The 17,922-nt window shown below is 42.8% G+C and overlaps 1 pseudogene; it reads left to right on the forward strand.

Moving 5' to 3' along the window:
* Window positions 1-6,680: 6,680 nt before the first annotated feature.
* On the forward strand, window positions 6,681-8,648 carry LOC789050 (histo-blood group ABO system transferase-like; annotated as a pseudogene).
* The last annotated feature ends 9,274 nt before the right edge of the window (window positions 8,649-17,922 follow it).

Here is a 17,922-nt window from a genome sequence, read left to right on the forward strand (position 1 = left end):
CATGAAGTGATGGGACCAGATGCCATGATCTTCGTTTTCTGAATGTTGAGCTTTAAGCCAACTTTTTCACTCTCCTCTTTCACTTTCATCAAGAGGCTTTTTAGTTCCTCTTCACTTTCTGCCATAAGGGTGGTGTCATCTGCATATCTGAGGTTATTGATATTTCTCCCGGCAATCTTGATTCCAGCTTGTGCTTCTTCCAGCCCAGCGTTTCTCATGATGTACTCTGCATATAAGTTAAATAAGCAGGATGACATTATACAGCCTTGACGTACTCCTTTTCTTATTTGGAACCAGTCTGTTGTTCCATGTCCAGTTCTAACTGTTGCTTCCTGACCTGCATATAGGTTTCTCAAGAGGCAGGTCAGGTGGTCTGGTATTCCCATCTCTTTCAGAATTTTCCACAGTTTATTGTGATCCACACAGTTAATGGCTTTGGCATAGTCAATAAAGCAGAAATAGATGTTTTTCTGGAACTCTCTTGCTTTTTTGATGATCCAGCGGATGTTGGCAATTTGATCTCTGGTTCTTCTCCCTTTTCTAAAACCAGCTTGAACATCTGGAAGTTCACGGTTCACATATTGCTGAAGCCTGGCTTGGAAAATTTTGAGCATTACTTTATTAGTGTGTGAGATGAGTGCAATTGTGTGGTAGTTTGAGCTTTCTTTGGCATTGCCTTTCTTTGGGATTGGAATGAAAACTGACCTTTTCCAGTCCTGTGGCCACTGCTGAGTTTTACAAATTTGCTGGCATGTTGAGTGCAGCACTTTCACAGCATCATCTTTCAGGATTTGAAATAGCTCCACTGGACTTCCATCACCTCCACTAGTTTTGTTCATAGTGATGCTTTCTAAGGCCCACTTGACTTCACATTCCAGGATATCTGGCTCTAGGTGTGTGATCACACCATCATGATTATCTGGGTCGTGAAGATCTTTTTTGTACAGTTCTTCTGTGTATTCTTGCCACCTCTTCTTAATATCTTTTGCTTCTGTTAGGTCCATACCATTTCTGTCCTTTATTTTGCCCATTTTTGCATGAAATGTTCCCTTGGTATCTCTAATTTTCTTGACGAGATCTCTAGTCTTTCCCATTCTGTTGCTTCCTCTATTTCTTTGCATTGATCGCTGAGGAAGGCTTTCTTATCTTTGTAGTATAGTCCAAAGTCAGGCAGGTTGATTCCTTCAGTTCCATTCTTCTTTCTCAAGATTGCTTTGGCTATTCGAGGTTTTTTGTATTTCCATACAAATTGTGAAGTTATTTGTTCTAGTTCTGTGAAAAATACCATTGGTAGCTTTGATAGGGATTGCGTTGAATCTGTAGATTGATTTGGGTAGTATACTTAATTTCACTATGTTGATTCTTCCAATCCACGAACATGGTATATTTTTCATCTATTTGTGTCATCTTTGATTTCTCTCATCATCCACTGATAATCTTATGGCAGCTCCTATGTACATGACAAGTCACTATTTTTCATACTGCTTTGAAGATTCTCTCTTTGTCTATGATTTTTGACAGTTTTGTTATAATGTATGTTGGTGCATATATTTTGGAATTAACTCTACTTGGAATTTGCTGAGCTCCTTGAATTTATATGTCTATTTTCTTCCCTAGATTTGGAAAGTTTTTAGCAAATTTCTTCAGATAGTCTCTCTGCCCCTTTATTTCTCTTTTTTTCTTCTAGGACTCCCATAATGCATGTATTGTTCCACTTGATGGTATCTTTTAAATCCCTTAGGCAATTATTTTCTTCACTGTTTTTTCTTTTGTTCCCCTGACTTGATAATTTCAAATGACTTGTTTCAAGTTCACAAATTCTTTCTTCTGCTTTATCAAGTTTGCAGTTGAAATTCCCTAGTGAATTTTTCATTGTAGTTATTGTATTTTTCAGCTCCAGAATTACTGATAGTTCTTTTTTAGAGTTTCTCTTTGTTGATATTCTTGTTTTTTCATGCATGATTTTTCTGATGTCATTTAATTTTCTGTGTTCTCTTTTCATTCATTGAACACCTTTAAGGTGGTTATTTTAAATTCTTTGTAAGGTAATTCGAGGATCTGTATTTTCTTTGTATGCTTTGTGACCTTCTGTTGAAATTTGGGCAATGAAAAAACAGTCATCTCTCCCAGTCTTTATGAACCCAATAGTCAAACTCATAGAAACAGAATATAGAATGGTGCTATCTGGGGACCAAAAGGAGGGAGAAATCAGAATTTATTGTTCAATGGATAGAATTTTGGTTTTATATGATGAAAACGTTATAGAGATCTGTTTCACAATAGTTTGAATAGACTTAGCATTACCAAGGTAATGGCACCCCACTCCAGTACTCTTGCCTGGAAAATCCCATGGATGGAGGAGCCTGGTAGGCTGCAGTGCATGGGGTTGCTAAGAGTCGGACACGACTGAGCAACTTCACTTTCACTTTTCACTTTCATGCATTGGAGAAGGAAATGGCAACCCACTCCAGTGTTCTTGCCTGGAGAATCCCAGGGACGGAGGAGCCTGGTGGGCTGCCGTCTATGGGGTCGCACAGAGTTGGACACTACTGAAGCGACTTAGCAGCAGCAGCAGCAGCATTACCAAACAGTACACTTACAAGTAGTTAATATGGGAAATTTTACATTACATGTTTTTTACCACAAAATATAAATTAATTTAAAAGCTATATCAGACTTCATACTTAATGGTAAAATGTTAGCAGTCCTTTTGAAATCAGAAACAAAGTAAGTTGTTGGCATCACTATTTATAGTCAATATTATAATAGCTCAGTAAAATAAAAAATAAAATTACTCTTGGAAGAAAACTAGTGTTAGTCACAAAGTTATGCTTATCTACAGTGAAAACGAGTATTCAGTGCTGAATTTGGATTTCAGCACTATGATTATCTGGTTACCTTGAATATCGTTCCCATTGAAAACTATTAATCTAGTTTAACTATTAGTTTAGCTAATAATTTAGATTCTCCATGTTTTGAGTACATCACTGAGTTTGCAAAAAGATAAGAAGTATAGAAAGGAAGCCAAAATCTAAAGAAAGCAGGAACCCACAGAGGTAGGATAACTTCTTCCAAGGAGGAATTTGTCAAGCTTCAGGGAAACTGACCTTTAGTTTGCATTAACTAATGGGGTATGGGCAGCACCAGACATCTTAGGGCCTCATCAAGGTAGAAAATCCAACAACATAAAAATCTAATAAAATTCTAATCCCAGCATGCAATACCCTTAATCTAAGAATAAAATGAAGAAAATAAGAGACAAAAAACTCCCCAATCTTTTGTTTCATAAGTAATAATAAGTGTAGTGGAAAACATTTCCCTTGAAATTCAATCAGTAGGACTTCAGATGAATTTGGAATCTGAATATAAATTAACTGAGAGGAACCCGCCCCCCCCCCGAAAAAAAAAAAACCTCAAGCTAACAATTCATTTTAAGATGATGCTGGTTTTGGAAGCACCTGACAGAAGCATATGTATAAAATCTGGAAGAAATCTCTCTCAATCCAGCCTCAAGAGAAATCTCCAAGAATTACCAAGGAATCCTCCAATGGCAGGAGCTCAGAAAAACTTAAAACACAAAACACAGAATGAAGTAAGGCACCATGAACAAGAATCAACAGAAGAAAAGGGAAAAAATCAAGTCCCTAAATACTTCAGATAGTGGCATTTTCATTTAAAATAATTATATTTAATGTGTAAGGGGTGGGGCATTGTTCCCATTCCTTAGATAGGATTCAGAGGAATTCAGAGGAAAATGACTGTAATATGTACACAGGCACATGGTGAATTAGCCAAGCCTGTCTCCCCAGCAATGGGCAGTGGGAGCAGATTCTGCTGACCAGCATCTGTATGACTTTAGCATACACTGTAACACACTGAACCTCAGTTTCCTTATCTATAATGCTAGGTTTTACTCTCATCTCTCAAGGTTGCTAGGAGGCTGAAATATGGTAGATAATGCTTGTGACTGTAGATCATGGTCTACAGAAACGCGCAGACACTCAAGCTGCTGTGTTGTCTTCCTCCCAACGCCATAAGACCACCACCTAGTTCAGAGGTGAAACAGCATCCTGAGGACATTCAAACCCAGCCCCTGTCAAAAATCACAGGTGGAGACTGTACCCCACTGTACCTCATACCTCTCCAGAATGCTGGAACTCCAGTTCATGGAATAAGCTCTCTCCTAATGAACTGCAAGGCTTTATTGCTGGAATCCTCCAGTCAGATATGTGGACATGGCTGACTACTTCTCTTCAGTCAAGTGGTTTCCTTGGGATGCCTGCAAGGATGACTCCATTAACACAAAAGCACTTCAGTACCTTTTATTCAGAAAGGAGGTTAGTAAACCTGGTGAAGCTGAGAGGGTAACAGGCAGGAAGGCCAGGGGTCTCCAAACGAAGGAAATAGGCTGCAAGTGTCAAACATTTTTTTAATCTCTCTCTTAAGCGGCAGGAGGAAACAAACTAGTGGTGTGTGTATATATATATATATATGTATATATATATATTTCCCCTTCTCTATACAGATTTTATTTTTTTTGATTTCTCTAAATTTTTATTAATTTTTTTTTTTTTTACAGCTCGATCCTCTAATGAAAAGTAAAGAATCTGAAGACGAACAAGTCAATTACACATTTTTTTAAACAGCAATGAATCCTCATTACAGAAAACAATAAACAAAAGATCTGTGGCACATTATCTTTGGAAAGATCTTTTGCAAATTTTTCTTCTAAAAAAAGATAGAGGTTTCTCTTAAAATTCTATGTTGCCATGACACCTCGTTCCACCTGAACTTAACTATTCTTAAACTTTGAGCTAATCAATGCATTTTTCTTATGGAAAGTTTCTCTTAAGCTATGTTAATGTTACCCCAGACTCTGTCTTCAAGTGGATTCGCCTAAAGGCTCAGAACTGACTTGACAAACCAGTATGTTATACTCATACATTGTTCTCTTAATCTATGTTAATGAAACTATATATTTGTATGGGAATCTGCTTTTCTTCAAGATTCATGTCAGTTGTTTTATGGCCCAGGACGACTCACCTGGTGCCAAGATAATCTCAAAATGCATCTTGTGGGTGAAGGGCCTGGTGCCATTCTCTGAGTTTTGAGTTTTGAGACATTTCCTTCCTTTAATTAGCAGACTGCTAGTAGCTATATAACTTCCAGCTAAAGACTAGCAGGAGAGGTATTCTTTCTGCCCCCTTCTGATGTCTATGTCAAAAGCTTTCTCCATCTCACTTGTACTTTAATAAAACTTTATTACACAAAAGCTCTGAGCGGTCAAGCCTTGTCTCTGGCCCTGGATTGAATTCTTCTCCTCTGGAGCCCAGAGGTTGTGGTTCAACAACAACCTTTCAAAGCCTCAAGGGATAAAAGAAACAAGCCACACTGCACCCTCTTTGAAACTTCCTAGGGAGGGCCCTCCAGCCAGGAGTGCTCATCAGGAATCTGCTATATCTTTATGCACAGCAAAGCAAAAGGCACAATCTATATCATAAAGAGATGACTCCAGTAAAAGACATTAATCAGAACACTCTTCCTCCCAATATGCTCATAACTCTACTGAGAAGACTTCATAATGCCCGGACAACTCCCATCTCCAACCAGCTACTTCTCTTTTTAAATTTTTTAAAATTATTTATTTTTGGCTGCACTGAGTCTTCATTTGCTGAGCCTGGGCTTTCTCTAGTTGATCAAGTGGGGGCTACTCTCTAGTTGGGGCACACAAGCTTCTTGTTGAGGTGTCATCTCTTGTTGTGGAGGACAGGCTCTAGGCACGTGGGCTCCAGTAGTTGAGGAGCTCGGGCTCAATTGCCACGTGGCATGAGGAGTCTTCCTGGACCAGGGACTGAACCAATATCCTCTGCACTGGAAGGTGGATTCTTAACCACCGGACAACCAAGGAAGTCCCAGCCACCCACTTCTGAAGGAAGGTGGGAGCAAGGTATCACAGAACAATATAGGAGCACCAGCCCATTCCATGGTCAGGTGGCAGGTACTCCTCACTGGCCATGAGACCATTTTTTTTTTTTTTTTAACCTGTGGTTGGTTCCACAGTGTGGTAAGAGGGGTCTGTGTCTGAAGCTTCGTTTTCTGGGAGGTATATATTTGGAGCTGCCTAGGATATCAGAGGGAGGAGGTGTGTGAAATGGTAATGTGTTGAACCCTGAGTTAGCACGGAGCACTGTCTTAGCCTCTCTTCACTGTCTTCAGGCCTTAAGTCTGAGGGACAGCTGCATGTAAACCCTAAGGAAGAAAACCAAAAGAACCCGACAAAAAACAAAACAAACAAAAACCACCTCAATAAAGGAAACCTCAGAGAAGGCACAAATGAGTCAGAGGGTAAAAATGCAGGATATTTTGGAGTACAGCTGCTTTGTATTTGTGGACCAAGACCCACCTCCCTGAGCCTATTTCTCCATCGGTACAATGAGGATAACGTAGCATCTATCCTCTAGACTTGAAAGGATTAAACAAGATAATGTGCATAAAGCTTAGTAGTCTAATCCTAACACTAATGGAAGGTAGGTATCAAAAAAGAAGTAAATACTCAATGGATTTTAAGTCATTATAAAGAGGATAAAGGAAAACAATCCTTGATCTATAGGTCGTCTTTCCTCTCCACCTGAATCGTGGGTCCCAAGTCAGGCCTCCCAAAGGCTGGCCCATGTTAGCCTATGTGGATGTGATCATGAAGACAGTCTGATCTTGACTTAATAGACTTTAGGAAACCCGGTGCTTAGCTCATGGACAGTAAGTGTCAATGGTAAGCCAGTGCACAAGCCCTGACCCCCTGGCCAGGCACTCTGGTGGCTACTGTTCTGCCCCGCTTTCATCACAATCTCTGTCCTTGACCTACTCAATGAACTGCCTTGAGCCAGTGCCCTGAATCTGCTTCACATGCCCAGACTTCTACACACAGGTCATTAAGTTCCAGCAGTCCGTAGACTAATTCCTGCTACCTGGTTACTCTGACAGCACCTCAGACAGAAACTGAGTCTATAAAGGTCCTGCCAGGATCCCATCTTTCTCCACAGGGCACCCCAAAAAATGCCCTTGGGTCAAGGTGCCCCCTTGCACTGGTGTCAGGCCTCAAGGGAGACTGCGCTGCTGGAGGAGTGAGCAGGGAGTGGGGGCCTTTCCGCCTCACCCTGCCCTGGGGAGAACACTGAGGGTGGAAGGTCAGGAGAGATGAGTGCCCCCGTATGGTGGAGAAGACAAGAGGTGACATTCAGGTACTATAAATATTGGCTGGGACACAAAAATGCTGCTTGTTTCATTGAGTGAACTTTCTTCTAACAGTTTTCATCATAGCCTTTCTTGGCTATTGTTACTTGAACCCCAGAAACCAGAAACTGGAAAACATCCCAACTGAGGCAAGCATAACTATTAAAGAACACCACACACCACAAAATGTAAGATTATCAAGGATGGTGTATTCCCCACCAGATGTGCTTGTACCACCTACGAAAGATGTCCTTCTTATGACCCCCTGGCTGGCTCCCATCATCTGGAATGGGACTTTCAACATTGACATCCTGAATGAGCAGTTCCGGCTTCAGAACATCACCATTGGATTAACTGTGTTTGTTGTAAAAAAAATACATTTTCCACCTGAAGCTCTTCCTGGAGATGGCAGAGATGTACTTTATGGTGGGACACAGGGTGAACTACTATATCTTCACTGATCGGCCAGACTACGTTCCTCTCATTCGCCTTCAGAGAGGACGGCAGATGGTCATCTTCAAGGTCCAGAGGTATGCCCACTGGCAGAAGATTTCCACACACCGCATGAAGGTGATCAGCAATTTTATTGAGTAGCGCTTCCACCAGGAAGTGGATTACCTTGTGTGTGCAAATGTGGACATGAAGTTTAGTGATGATGTGGGCGTGGAGATCCTGTCCTCCTTGTTCAGCATCCTCCATCCTGGCTTCCATGGATTGACTCGGAAATACTTTGAATATGAACACCAGCTTCCATCACAGGCCCATATTCCTGAAGATAAGGAGGACTTTTATTACATAGGGGCCTTATTTGGGGAGTCCATGCCAGAGGTTTACAGACTTGCCAAGGCCTGCCATGAGGCGATGATGGTTGACCAGGCCAATCACATCGAGGCCACATGAAATGATGAGAGCCACCTGAACAAATACCTGCTTTATCACAAACCCACCAAGGTCCTTTCCCCTGAGTACATGTGGGATAGTCAAATACTCAATTATTTGGAGTCAAATCAGGTGCAGAATTTGGTCTACGCTGTACATTGGTATAGATTTAGGGTCACGAAGAAGAAAAACTGATGAGCAAAGCTTCCAGGAATGGCTCAGAGAGGGGCCGTGCTCATCTAGCCTCAGTATTCCTCTTGGCGCCATCCTTCATTAAAACCAGTTTTAGCAGAAAAGGTGTAACTCTGCTTCCTTTTACTGTCTGGTTGAAGCCTAGCACCACCTCCCCAAATGTATTCAGGCCCAGTGCCGTCCCCTCTCCCTCCCTCCCACTACCAACCACGGTTTTGGCTGGCCTGGTTCCTGGGTTAAGGTAAGTTCCCAGAGCCGCCCCCATCTTTAGCTTCTCACAGTGTACTCCTAACACCCTTCAGGAAGGAGGAGGCAGGCAATCTCAGTCTATCCTGCCAAACAAGGGATCAGAGATGACATCTTCTCCAGAACAAGGAAGGTGGCCCCAGGCACACAGTCTCCTGTTTGCTGTGACAAAGAGGCTCACAGGACTTGCCTCAGCCTCAGCCAAGCAGATGCAAGAAAGTCTTCAGCTTTAAGCCAAATTCCTTCCTCTTCTGGGCTTCCCTGAGGCTCAGACGGTAAAGAATCTACCTGCATTGCGGGAGACCTGGGTTTGACCCCTAGGTTGGGAAGATCCCCTGGAAAAGGGAATGGCAACCAACTCCAGTATTTTTGCCTGGAGAATCCCATGGACAGAGAAACCTGGCAGGCTACAGTCCATGGGGTCGCAAAGAGTCGGATACAACTGAGCGACTAACAATTCTCAGAAGTTGAAAATAAGTTGTAGTGTGAGGTAGGAGGAGAACACAATGCCAAAATCAAGATCCTCTTTCCTGGCACTTAGCAACCTATGTGTTTTACCACTAGAAAACTTTAATTTCAACAATCAGTGATTTCACAGTTTAGTCCAAATAAAATACCATCACAGTACTATCCTTTTCTTTTAAAAAGTGAGTGTCATTCATCATGTCCAGGTTCTGCTTTGGTGTGGATGTAGGCACTTGACCTATATTTGACAACCAGATACCTCTGCGCCAGACTTGCCCCAGACTTTGCCCCAGAGAAGCAAGGACAGTAGAGATCCAACAAGTAGTTTTTTAGCATGCTTTGGCTGTCTGGCCTCCCTCATTCCTATTTGCTGAATTCAGTTCTCTAGCTTTCCAGGGATTCTGATAGGTTTCCAATAAGTTATCTTCCTACTTAAATTGGCAGGAGTATGTTTCTTTGCTTGCAATTATAAATCTCAAATAACAGATGCAGAGAATGTGCCTCATCAATCAGTTGAGTTCAGTTCAGTCGCTCAGTCGTTTCCGACTCTCTGCAACCCCATGAATTGCAGCATGCCAGGCCTCCCTGTCTGTCCATCACCAACTCCCAGAGTTCACTCAGACTCACGTTCATCGAGTCAGCGATGCCATCCAGCCATCTCATCCTCTGTCGTCCCCTTCTCCCTCTGCCCCCAATCCCTCCCAGCACCAGAGTCTTTTCCAATGAGTCAACTCTTTGCATGAGGTGGCCAAAGTACTGGAGTTTCAGCTTTAGCATCGTTCCTTCCAAAGAACACCCATGGCTGATCTCCTTCAGAATGGACTGGTTGGATCTCCTTGCAGTCCAAGGGACTCTCAAGAGTCTTCTCCAACACCACAGTTCAAAAGCATCAATTCTTCGGCACTCAGCTTTCTTCACATTCCAACTCTCACATCCATACATGACCACAGGAAAAACCATAGCCTTGACTAGATGGACCTTTGTTGGCAAAGTAATATCTCTGCTTTTCAATATGCTATCTAGGTTGGTCATAACTTTTCTTCCAAGGAGTAAGCGTCTTTTAATTTCATGGCTGCAATCACCATCTGCAGTGATTTTGGAGCCCAAAAATATAAAGTCTGACACTGTTTCCACTGTTTCCCCATCTATTTCCCATGAAGTGATGGGACCAGATGCCATGATCTTTGTTTTCTGAATGTTGAGCTTTAATCCAACTTTTTCACTCTCCTCTTTCACTTTCATCAAGAAGCTTTTTAGTTCCTCTTCACTTTCTGCCATAAGAGTAGTGTCATCTGCATATCTGATGTTATTGATATTTCTCCCAGCAATCTTGATTCCAGCTTGTGCTTCTTCCAGCCCAGGGTTTCTCATGATGTACTCTGCATAGAAGTTAAATAAGCAGGGAGACATTATACAGCCTTGACGAACTCCTTTTCCTATTTGGAACCAGTCTGTTGTTCCATGTCCAGTTATAACTGTTGCTTCCTGACCTGCATATAGATTTCTCAAGAGGCAGGTCAGATGGTCTGGTATTCCCATCTCTTGAAGAATTTTCCAGTTTATTGTGATCCACACAGTCAAAGGCTTTGGCATAGTCAATAAAACAGAAATAGATGTTTTTCTGGAACTCTCTTGCTTTTTCAATGATCCAGCGGATGTTGGCAATTTGGTCTCTGGTTCCTCTGCCTTTTCTAAAACCAGTTTGAACATCTGGAAGTTCATTGTTCATGTATTGCTGAAGCCTGGCTTGGAGAATTTTGAGCATTACTTTACAAGCGTGTGAGATGAGTGCCATTGTGTGGTAGTTTGAGCATTCTTTGGCATTGCCTTTCTTTGGGATTGGAATGAACACTGACCTTTTCCAGTCCTGTGGCCACTGCTGAGTTTTCCAAATTTGCTGGCATATTGAGTGCAGCACTTTCACAGCATCATCTTCCAGCATTTGAAATAGCTCCACTGGAATTACATCACCTCCACGAGCTTTGTTCTCAGTGATGCTTTCTAAGGCCCACTTGACTTCACATTCCAGGATGTCTGGCTCTAGGTGAGTGATCACACCATCGTGATTATCTGGGTCGTGAAGATCTTTTTTGTACAGTTCTTCTGTGTATTCTTGCCACCTCTTCTTAATATCTTCTGCTTCTGTTAGGTCCATACCATTTCTGTCCTTTATCGAGCCCATTTTTGCATGAAATGTTCCCTTGGTATCTCTAATTTTCTTGAAGAGATCTCTAATCTTTCCCATTCTGTTGTTGCCCTCTATTTCTTTGCATTGATCACTGAGGAAGGCTTTCTTATCTCTCCTTGCTATTCTTTGGAACTCTGCATTCAGATGTTTATATCTTTCCTTTTCTCCTTTGCTTTTTGCTTCTCTTCTTTTCACAGCTATTTGTAAGGCCTCCTCAGACAGGCATTTTGCTTTTTTGCATTTCTTTTCCATGGGGATGGTTTTGATCCCTGTCTCCTGTACAATGTCACAAACCTCCATCCATAGTTTATCAGGCACTCTATCTAGTCCCTTAAATCTATTTCTCACTTCCACTGTATAATCATAAGGAATTTCATTTAGGTCATACCTGAATGGTCTAGTGGTTTTCCCTACTTTCTTCAACTTAAGTCTGAATTTGGCAATAAGTTCATGATCTGAGCCACAGTCAGCTCCTGGTCTTGTTTTTGCTAACTGTATAGAGCTTCTCCATCTTTGGCTGCAAAGAATATAATCAATCTGATTTCGGTGTTGACCATCTGGTGATGTCCATGTGTACAGTCTTCTCCTGTGTTGTTGGAAGAGGGTGTTTGCTATGACCAGGGCATTTTCTTGGCAAAACTCTATTAGTCTTTGCCCTGCTTCATTCCGTATTCCAAAGCCAAATTTGCCTGTTACTCCAGGTGTTTCTTGACTTCCTACTTTTGCATTTCAGTCCCCTATAATGAAAAGGACATCTTTTTTGGGTGTTAGTTCTAAAAGGTCTTATAGGTCTTCATACAGCCGTTCAACTTCAGCTTCTTCAGCGTTCCTGGTTGGGACACAAACATGGATTACTGTGATATTGAATGATTTGCCTTGGAAACGAACAGAGTTCATTCTGTCGTTTTTGAGATTGCATCCAAGTTCTGCATTTTTGGACTCTTTTGTTGATGGCTACTCCATTTCTTCTGAGGGATTCCTGCCCACAGTAGTAGATATAATGCTCATCTGAGTTAAATTCACCCATTCCACTCCATTTAAGTTTTTTGATTCCTAGAATGTCGACATTCACTCTTGCCATCTCTTGTTTGACCACTTCCAATTTGCCTTCATTCATGGACCTGACATTCCAGGTTCCTATGCAATATTGCTCTTTACAGCATCAGATCTTGCTTCTATCACCAGTCACATCCTCAACTGGGTATTGTTTTTGCTTTGGCTCCATCCCTTCATTCTTTCTTGAGTTATTTCTCCACTTATCTCCAGTAGCATATTGGGCACCTACTGACCTGGGGAGTTCCTCTTTCAGTATCCTATCATTTTGCCTTTTCATACTGTTCATGGGGTTCTCAAGGCAAGAATACTGAGGTCGTTTTCCATTCCCTTCTCTAGTGGACCACATTGTGTCAGACCTCTCCACCATGCCCGCCTGTCTTGGGTGGCCCCACAGGGCATGGCTTAGTTTCATTGAGTTAGACAAGGCTGTGTTCCTAGTGTGATTAGATTGACTAGTTTTCTGTGAGTATGGTTTCAGTGTGTCTGCCCTCTGATGCCGTCTTGCAACACCTACTGTCTTACCTGGATTTCTCTTACCTTGGACATGGGGTATCTCTTCAAGGCTGCTCCAGCAAAGTGCAGCCGCTGCTCCTTACCTTGGATGAGGGGTATCTCCTCACCGCTGCCCCTCCCGACCTTGAACATGGAATAGCTCTTCTAGGCCCTCCGGCACCTGCACAGCCGCCACTCCTTGGACTTGGGGTAGCTCCTCTCAGCCGCCACCCCTCGAGCATGGGGTCCTCCCGGCTTCTGCCCCTGACCTCAGACGTGGGAATCTGTGCACCGTCACAGCTGCCCGCGCTCTGCCTCATCAATAGCTAAATAGAATAGGCCCAGTTTTGTCTGTCAGGAAGTGTTGGGCTTTTTTCACACTAAATAGGGCTACAAAATTTTTTAAAACATTGTAAGGCAGTGAATTATTCTTCCATTTTAAGAGTATAGCAATAGAAAAATAAATCTGAAGTAGACAGAACTAAAGAAATGATAATAGAAAATATACAGTAGGGAAAAATTAACACCAAAAAAATGGACTTTGAAAAGATTAACAAAACTGACAAACTTCTAGAAAGACTGACCAGGAAATGAAAGGAGAAAATGGAAGTGATCACTAATTATCACTTACACCACTAGGTATAAGTGGAGGCATCACTACTATGGATTGTACAGTCACTGTAGGGGTAACAAGTGACTATGAGCACTTTTCCATGAAGAAAATTTCACTTCTGTAGGGTTTTACCATGAATTCTATTACAAAGTTAAGATATTTTTCCAATGTTACACAAACTCTGAAAATGGAAGAGATTTTTCCTAACTTATTCAATGAAGACAGCATTACCTTAAAATGAAAACATAATACAGAAATGTAAAAATTAGTATTTCTCAGGAACATAGGCATAAAATCTTCAATGAAATTTTAGGAAATCAAATCCAATCAAATACAAGAGGGTGATCTAGCATGACCAGCCCTTTGGATGAGGTTTGTCTCAGGAATCAAGGTTGGTTTAACATTCAAAAACCAGTCAGTGTAATTCACCATATTAGGAGAATAAGGAGGAAGAAGCCATATTATTATTTCAAATGTGTATGCAGAGTAATACCAATCCCTATCAAAAAAAATCTCTCAGCCAGACATACATTGGAGGAATTTCCTTCATGTGATGAAGCAAATATACAAAGAGCCCAGCTAACAGCATATTGAAAACTTTTCCCTTAAGATCTGGGACCTGGAAAGCATGTCCATTGTTCTCCATCAATATTTGATATTTTACTAGGTGTCAGAAAAAAACATAAAGGTAATAAAATACAGACTTAAAAGATTTTAAAAACTCTCTTTATTCACAGAAGTCATGAATGTGTATGTAGAAAATCATGAGAAATCTACAAAGATACTACCAGAAGTACAGAGTGATTTTAACAAGTTTCCAGCATACAAAAATCAATATATAAGCCAATTCTATATTCTCTATGCTAACAGTAAACAATTGAAAGCTAAAATTTAAAAGATACCATTTACAACAGCATTTTTAAGACCTCATGAAGTACTAAAGTACAAATTAGCAAACACTGTACAAGACCTATGCACCCAAAACCATTAATACAAAACAGGGGTTGGCAATCTTTTGCTCTAAAGGACCAAATAGGAATTATTATAGGCTTTGCAGTTTATGTATGGTCTCTGTTGCACATTCCTCTGTTTTACTTTGTTTTCACAATGTTTTTAAAATGTTAATACCATTTTAAGCTCATGGGGACAACAAAATATGCTGTGGATCAAATTTGACCCACAAGCTGTAATTTATGGAACCCTGCTACAAAATATCTGAGAGAAAATGTTTTCAAAAGACCTAAATATAGGGAGGGACTTCCCTGGTGGTCAAGTGGCTAAGATTCCATGCTCCCAATGCAGGGGGCCTGGTTTCAATCCCTGGTTGGGGAATTAAGGTCCACATGCCACAACTAAGACCCTGTGCAGCAAAATAAGTATTTTAAAAGACCTTTGTAGGAACTAAAAAGCCTCTTGATGAAAGTGAAAGAGGAGAGTGAAAAAGTTGGCTTAAAGCTCAACATTCAGAAAACAAAGATCATGGCATCTGGTCCCATCACTTCATGGGAAATAGATGGGGAAACAGTGGAAACAGTGTCAGACTTTATTTTGGGGGGCTCCAAAATCACTGCAGATGGTGATTGCAGCTATGAAATTAAAAGATGCTTACTCCTTGGAAGGAAAGTTATGACCAACTTAGATAGCATATTCAAAAGCAGAGACATTACTTTGCCAACAAAGGTCCGTCTAGTCAAGGCTATGGTTTTTCCAGTGGTCATGTATGGATGTGAGTTGGACTGTGAAGAAAGCTGAGCACCAAAGAATTGATGCTTTTGAACTGTGGTGGTGGAGAAGACTCTTGAGAGTCCCTTGGACTGCAAGGAGATCCAACCAGTCCATCCTAAAGGAGATCAGTCCTGGGTGTTCATTGGAAGGACTGATGCTAAAGCTGAAACCCCAGTACTTTGGCCACCTCATGTGAAGAATTGACTCATTGGAAAAGATTCTGATGCTGGGAGGGATTGGGGGCAGGAGGAGAAGGGGACAACAGAGGATGAGATGGCTGGATGGCATCACCGACTCAATGGATGTGAGTTTGAGTGAACTCTGGGAGTTGGTGATGGACAGGGAGGCCTAGCGTGCTGTGATTCATGGGGTTGCAAAGAGTTGGACATGACTGAACGACTGAACTGAACTGAGCTGAAGTATAGGGAAGGTTATACCATACTCTTGTGGACTAGAAAAATTAGTTAAGTTGTTCATCTCAGTTAAGACCCTGAAAGCTAGCATATGGAATCATAAATTATAAGTGACTGGTTCCCTTGGGGCATTAAGGCTTGTAGGTAGCTAGGGTGGGTCCACCACCCACTTGGTGTGCCCGGTGTCCATGCACATGGGAGAAGATCTCTCACAGTTGTAGAGTTTGCTGCCAGGCTCATATAAAAGACAACTGCATCATGCGGCTGTGTTACCAACTGACAGTAGCTGTCCTACATCTGGACTGGAGCTCAGTGTAGCCAATGACTGACATATGAGGTGAGCCCAAGAAGACTTTGTTATAGGCAGTGACAGTGTTCATTACAGGGATGTAACTGTACGTTAAGTATCAAAAATGGAAATATATGATGCGTACCTGCAGAGGAGGTACCACAGGCTGGTGCTTAAGTTTGTGAGCTCTGGAATCCGACAGCCTGAGCTCAAATTCTGGCTGAGCTACTAACCACCTGTGTGACTTGCAAAACAGTCTAAGGCTTAAATGCTGTTTTACCAAATTTGTAAAACTAAGAGAAACTGCCTGCCAGGAGAGAATGTGTTGTGCAACAGCCACATTTCTGCATGAGAAACCTTCATAGTCCAGCTGGTGAGCCTCATGACTCTTGCCTCTCCAGGGTGGCCACAGAAAAGGCACACCTGACTCCAGGAGCTGGAGTGGAGCTGGAGTGGCCTCTGGAGGAGGCAGTATTCGGAGCCTTGACCTACCATCACAGAGTGGGCAGGCGGGGTTGCAGGAGTCAACTGGGGGCATCCAAAAGGAAGAGGCTGGGGTAAATTCACCGCCCCGCCCCCCCCCTCCCCCGACACACACACATCTCAGCATGTGCCCTGCTGTAGCCGTCCCATAATGTCTGGGTACACAGTAACCACATGAGACAAGGCTAGGGCTGAGCATCCCGCCCTCCCACCCTGCCCCCACCCCCGTCTCCCCAACCTCGGTCTCTCTGCCCCATCCTCCCACAAACAAGGCCCCCACACTGGCAGGATCTAGGCTCCTCTCCTGCTCTGGCTTTGAGCATACTCCGCCCACTAGTGATGACAGAGAAAGGGCTGGTGGACCTTCAGGCACAGGCAGCCTCTGCTACCCTTGACACGGGGACACGTACCTAGGGATGACAGGTATGCAGGCTCTTGGAAGTCACAGTACTGAACAATCTTGTCAAACCAAACACTCATAACCAGCAGCAGAAAGTCAGAAAGCGCTAAAAGGTCCTGCTGGGGTTTGGCCTCTGGGCCTCATTCTTTGCCTTTGGCACTTTTCCCTTATGCTGTTTGCTGGTGTGTGCCCAGCTGGTGCTCTTTCTCTCTCACATGTTCCGGTGCTGTGTCTCAAGCATCAGACCAAACACTGCATGCTTTACGTTGGAGGAGCAGGTCGCTAAGAGAACTCTCCCAAGTCGCAACTCTACACTCCCGGGATCAGACAGTGCACGAACTGCCCCTTGTGGGCAACCTGCTCAACAAGCTTCACTCCGGCCCCTTCCCCACCCCTGGTTACATCTGTGTTTCCCTTCTGGCTGAAGGAATCCCACTGCCCTGTCTCTCTCCTGGCCCTTTTCTTAGGCAGTTCTATATGGATCCAGTGCCTCTGCCCCTCCATGTTACTTAAGAGGCAGTATCAGAGAGACAGCCTGAGTGCTCCTCTCGAGGGTCCTGAATTGGGTGGGAGAGTGCTCTCTGAAGAAGCCTCTGGTGTCTGCTGTATCTCAAAGAGTCTAGCCACTGAGAAATGGTCAATATTCTCCCTCAGGGGCACAAACTTACTCTCCTTCTGGGCTATCCAATCACCCTCCAAATCCTGACTTAGAGAAGACTGAGCTGAAGACACTGGAAATGTGAAAGAAGGGAATATCTAAGGAGGAAGGAGTCACAAAGTTTCCAAAATGCAGGACTTTCAGAAAAGGGGTCCTTACAGCAATGAAAGTATACCACCAGGACCTAGGCTCCTGGTGACAAGTTGTCACGTATTTGGGAGCAGTCCTGAGCCTCTGAAGGGAAACTTCTATTTCAAGAAGAGAGCTTAGGTAAGATATCACTGGCAGCTTTATGAGCTCATTTCCCAAAGGACCTACCATCAGCAGCTCACACAGCCCTACTGGAGGTGTCTGGCCTTTTTGCAAGAGTGATCCAAGTGCAGCCGGCCTGTCTGGCCCAGCCACAGTCTGCTTCCTACAGCTGGAGTGGTTGAGAAAGAGTTTGATGAAGACCACTGAATCAGTTCTTCAGCCTTACTGAAGTCAAAGTAGACTCAGAGAGGAGGGCTTTCAGATACATTGTCAAGGAGAAATTCTCCACCCACCCCTGTCAGTTGTGGGCTCTGTAAACAGAACACAGCAATGCCACTACT

This window comes from Bos taurus, chromosome 18 (genome assembly GCF_002263795.3).
Source record: "Bos taurus isolate L1 Dominette 01449 registration number 42190680 breed Hereford chromosome 18, ARS-UCD2.0, whole genome shotgun sequence".
In the NCBI taxonomy this organism is placed as follows: domain Eukaryota; kingdom Metazoa; phylum Chordata; class Mammalia; order Artiodactyla; family Bovidae; genus Bos; species Bos taurus.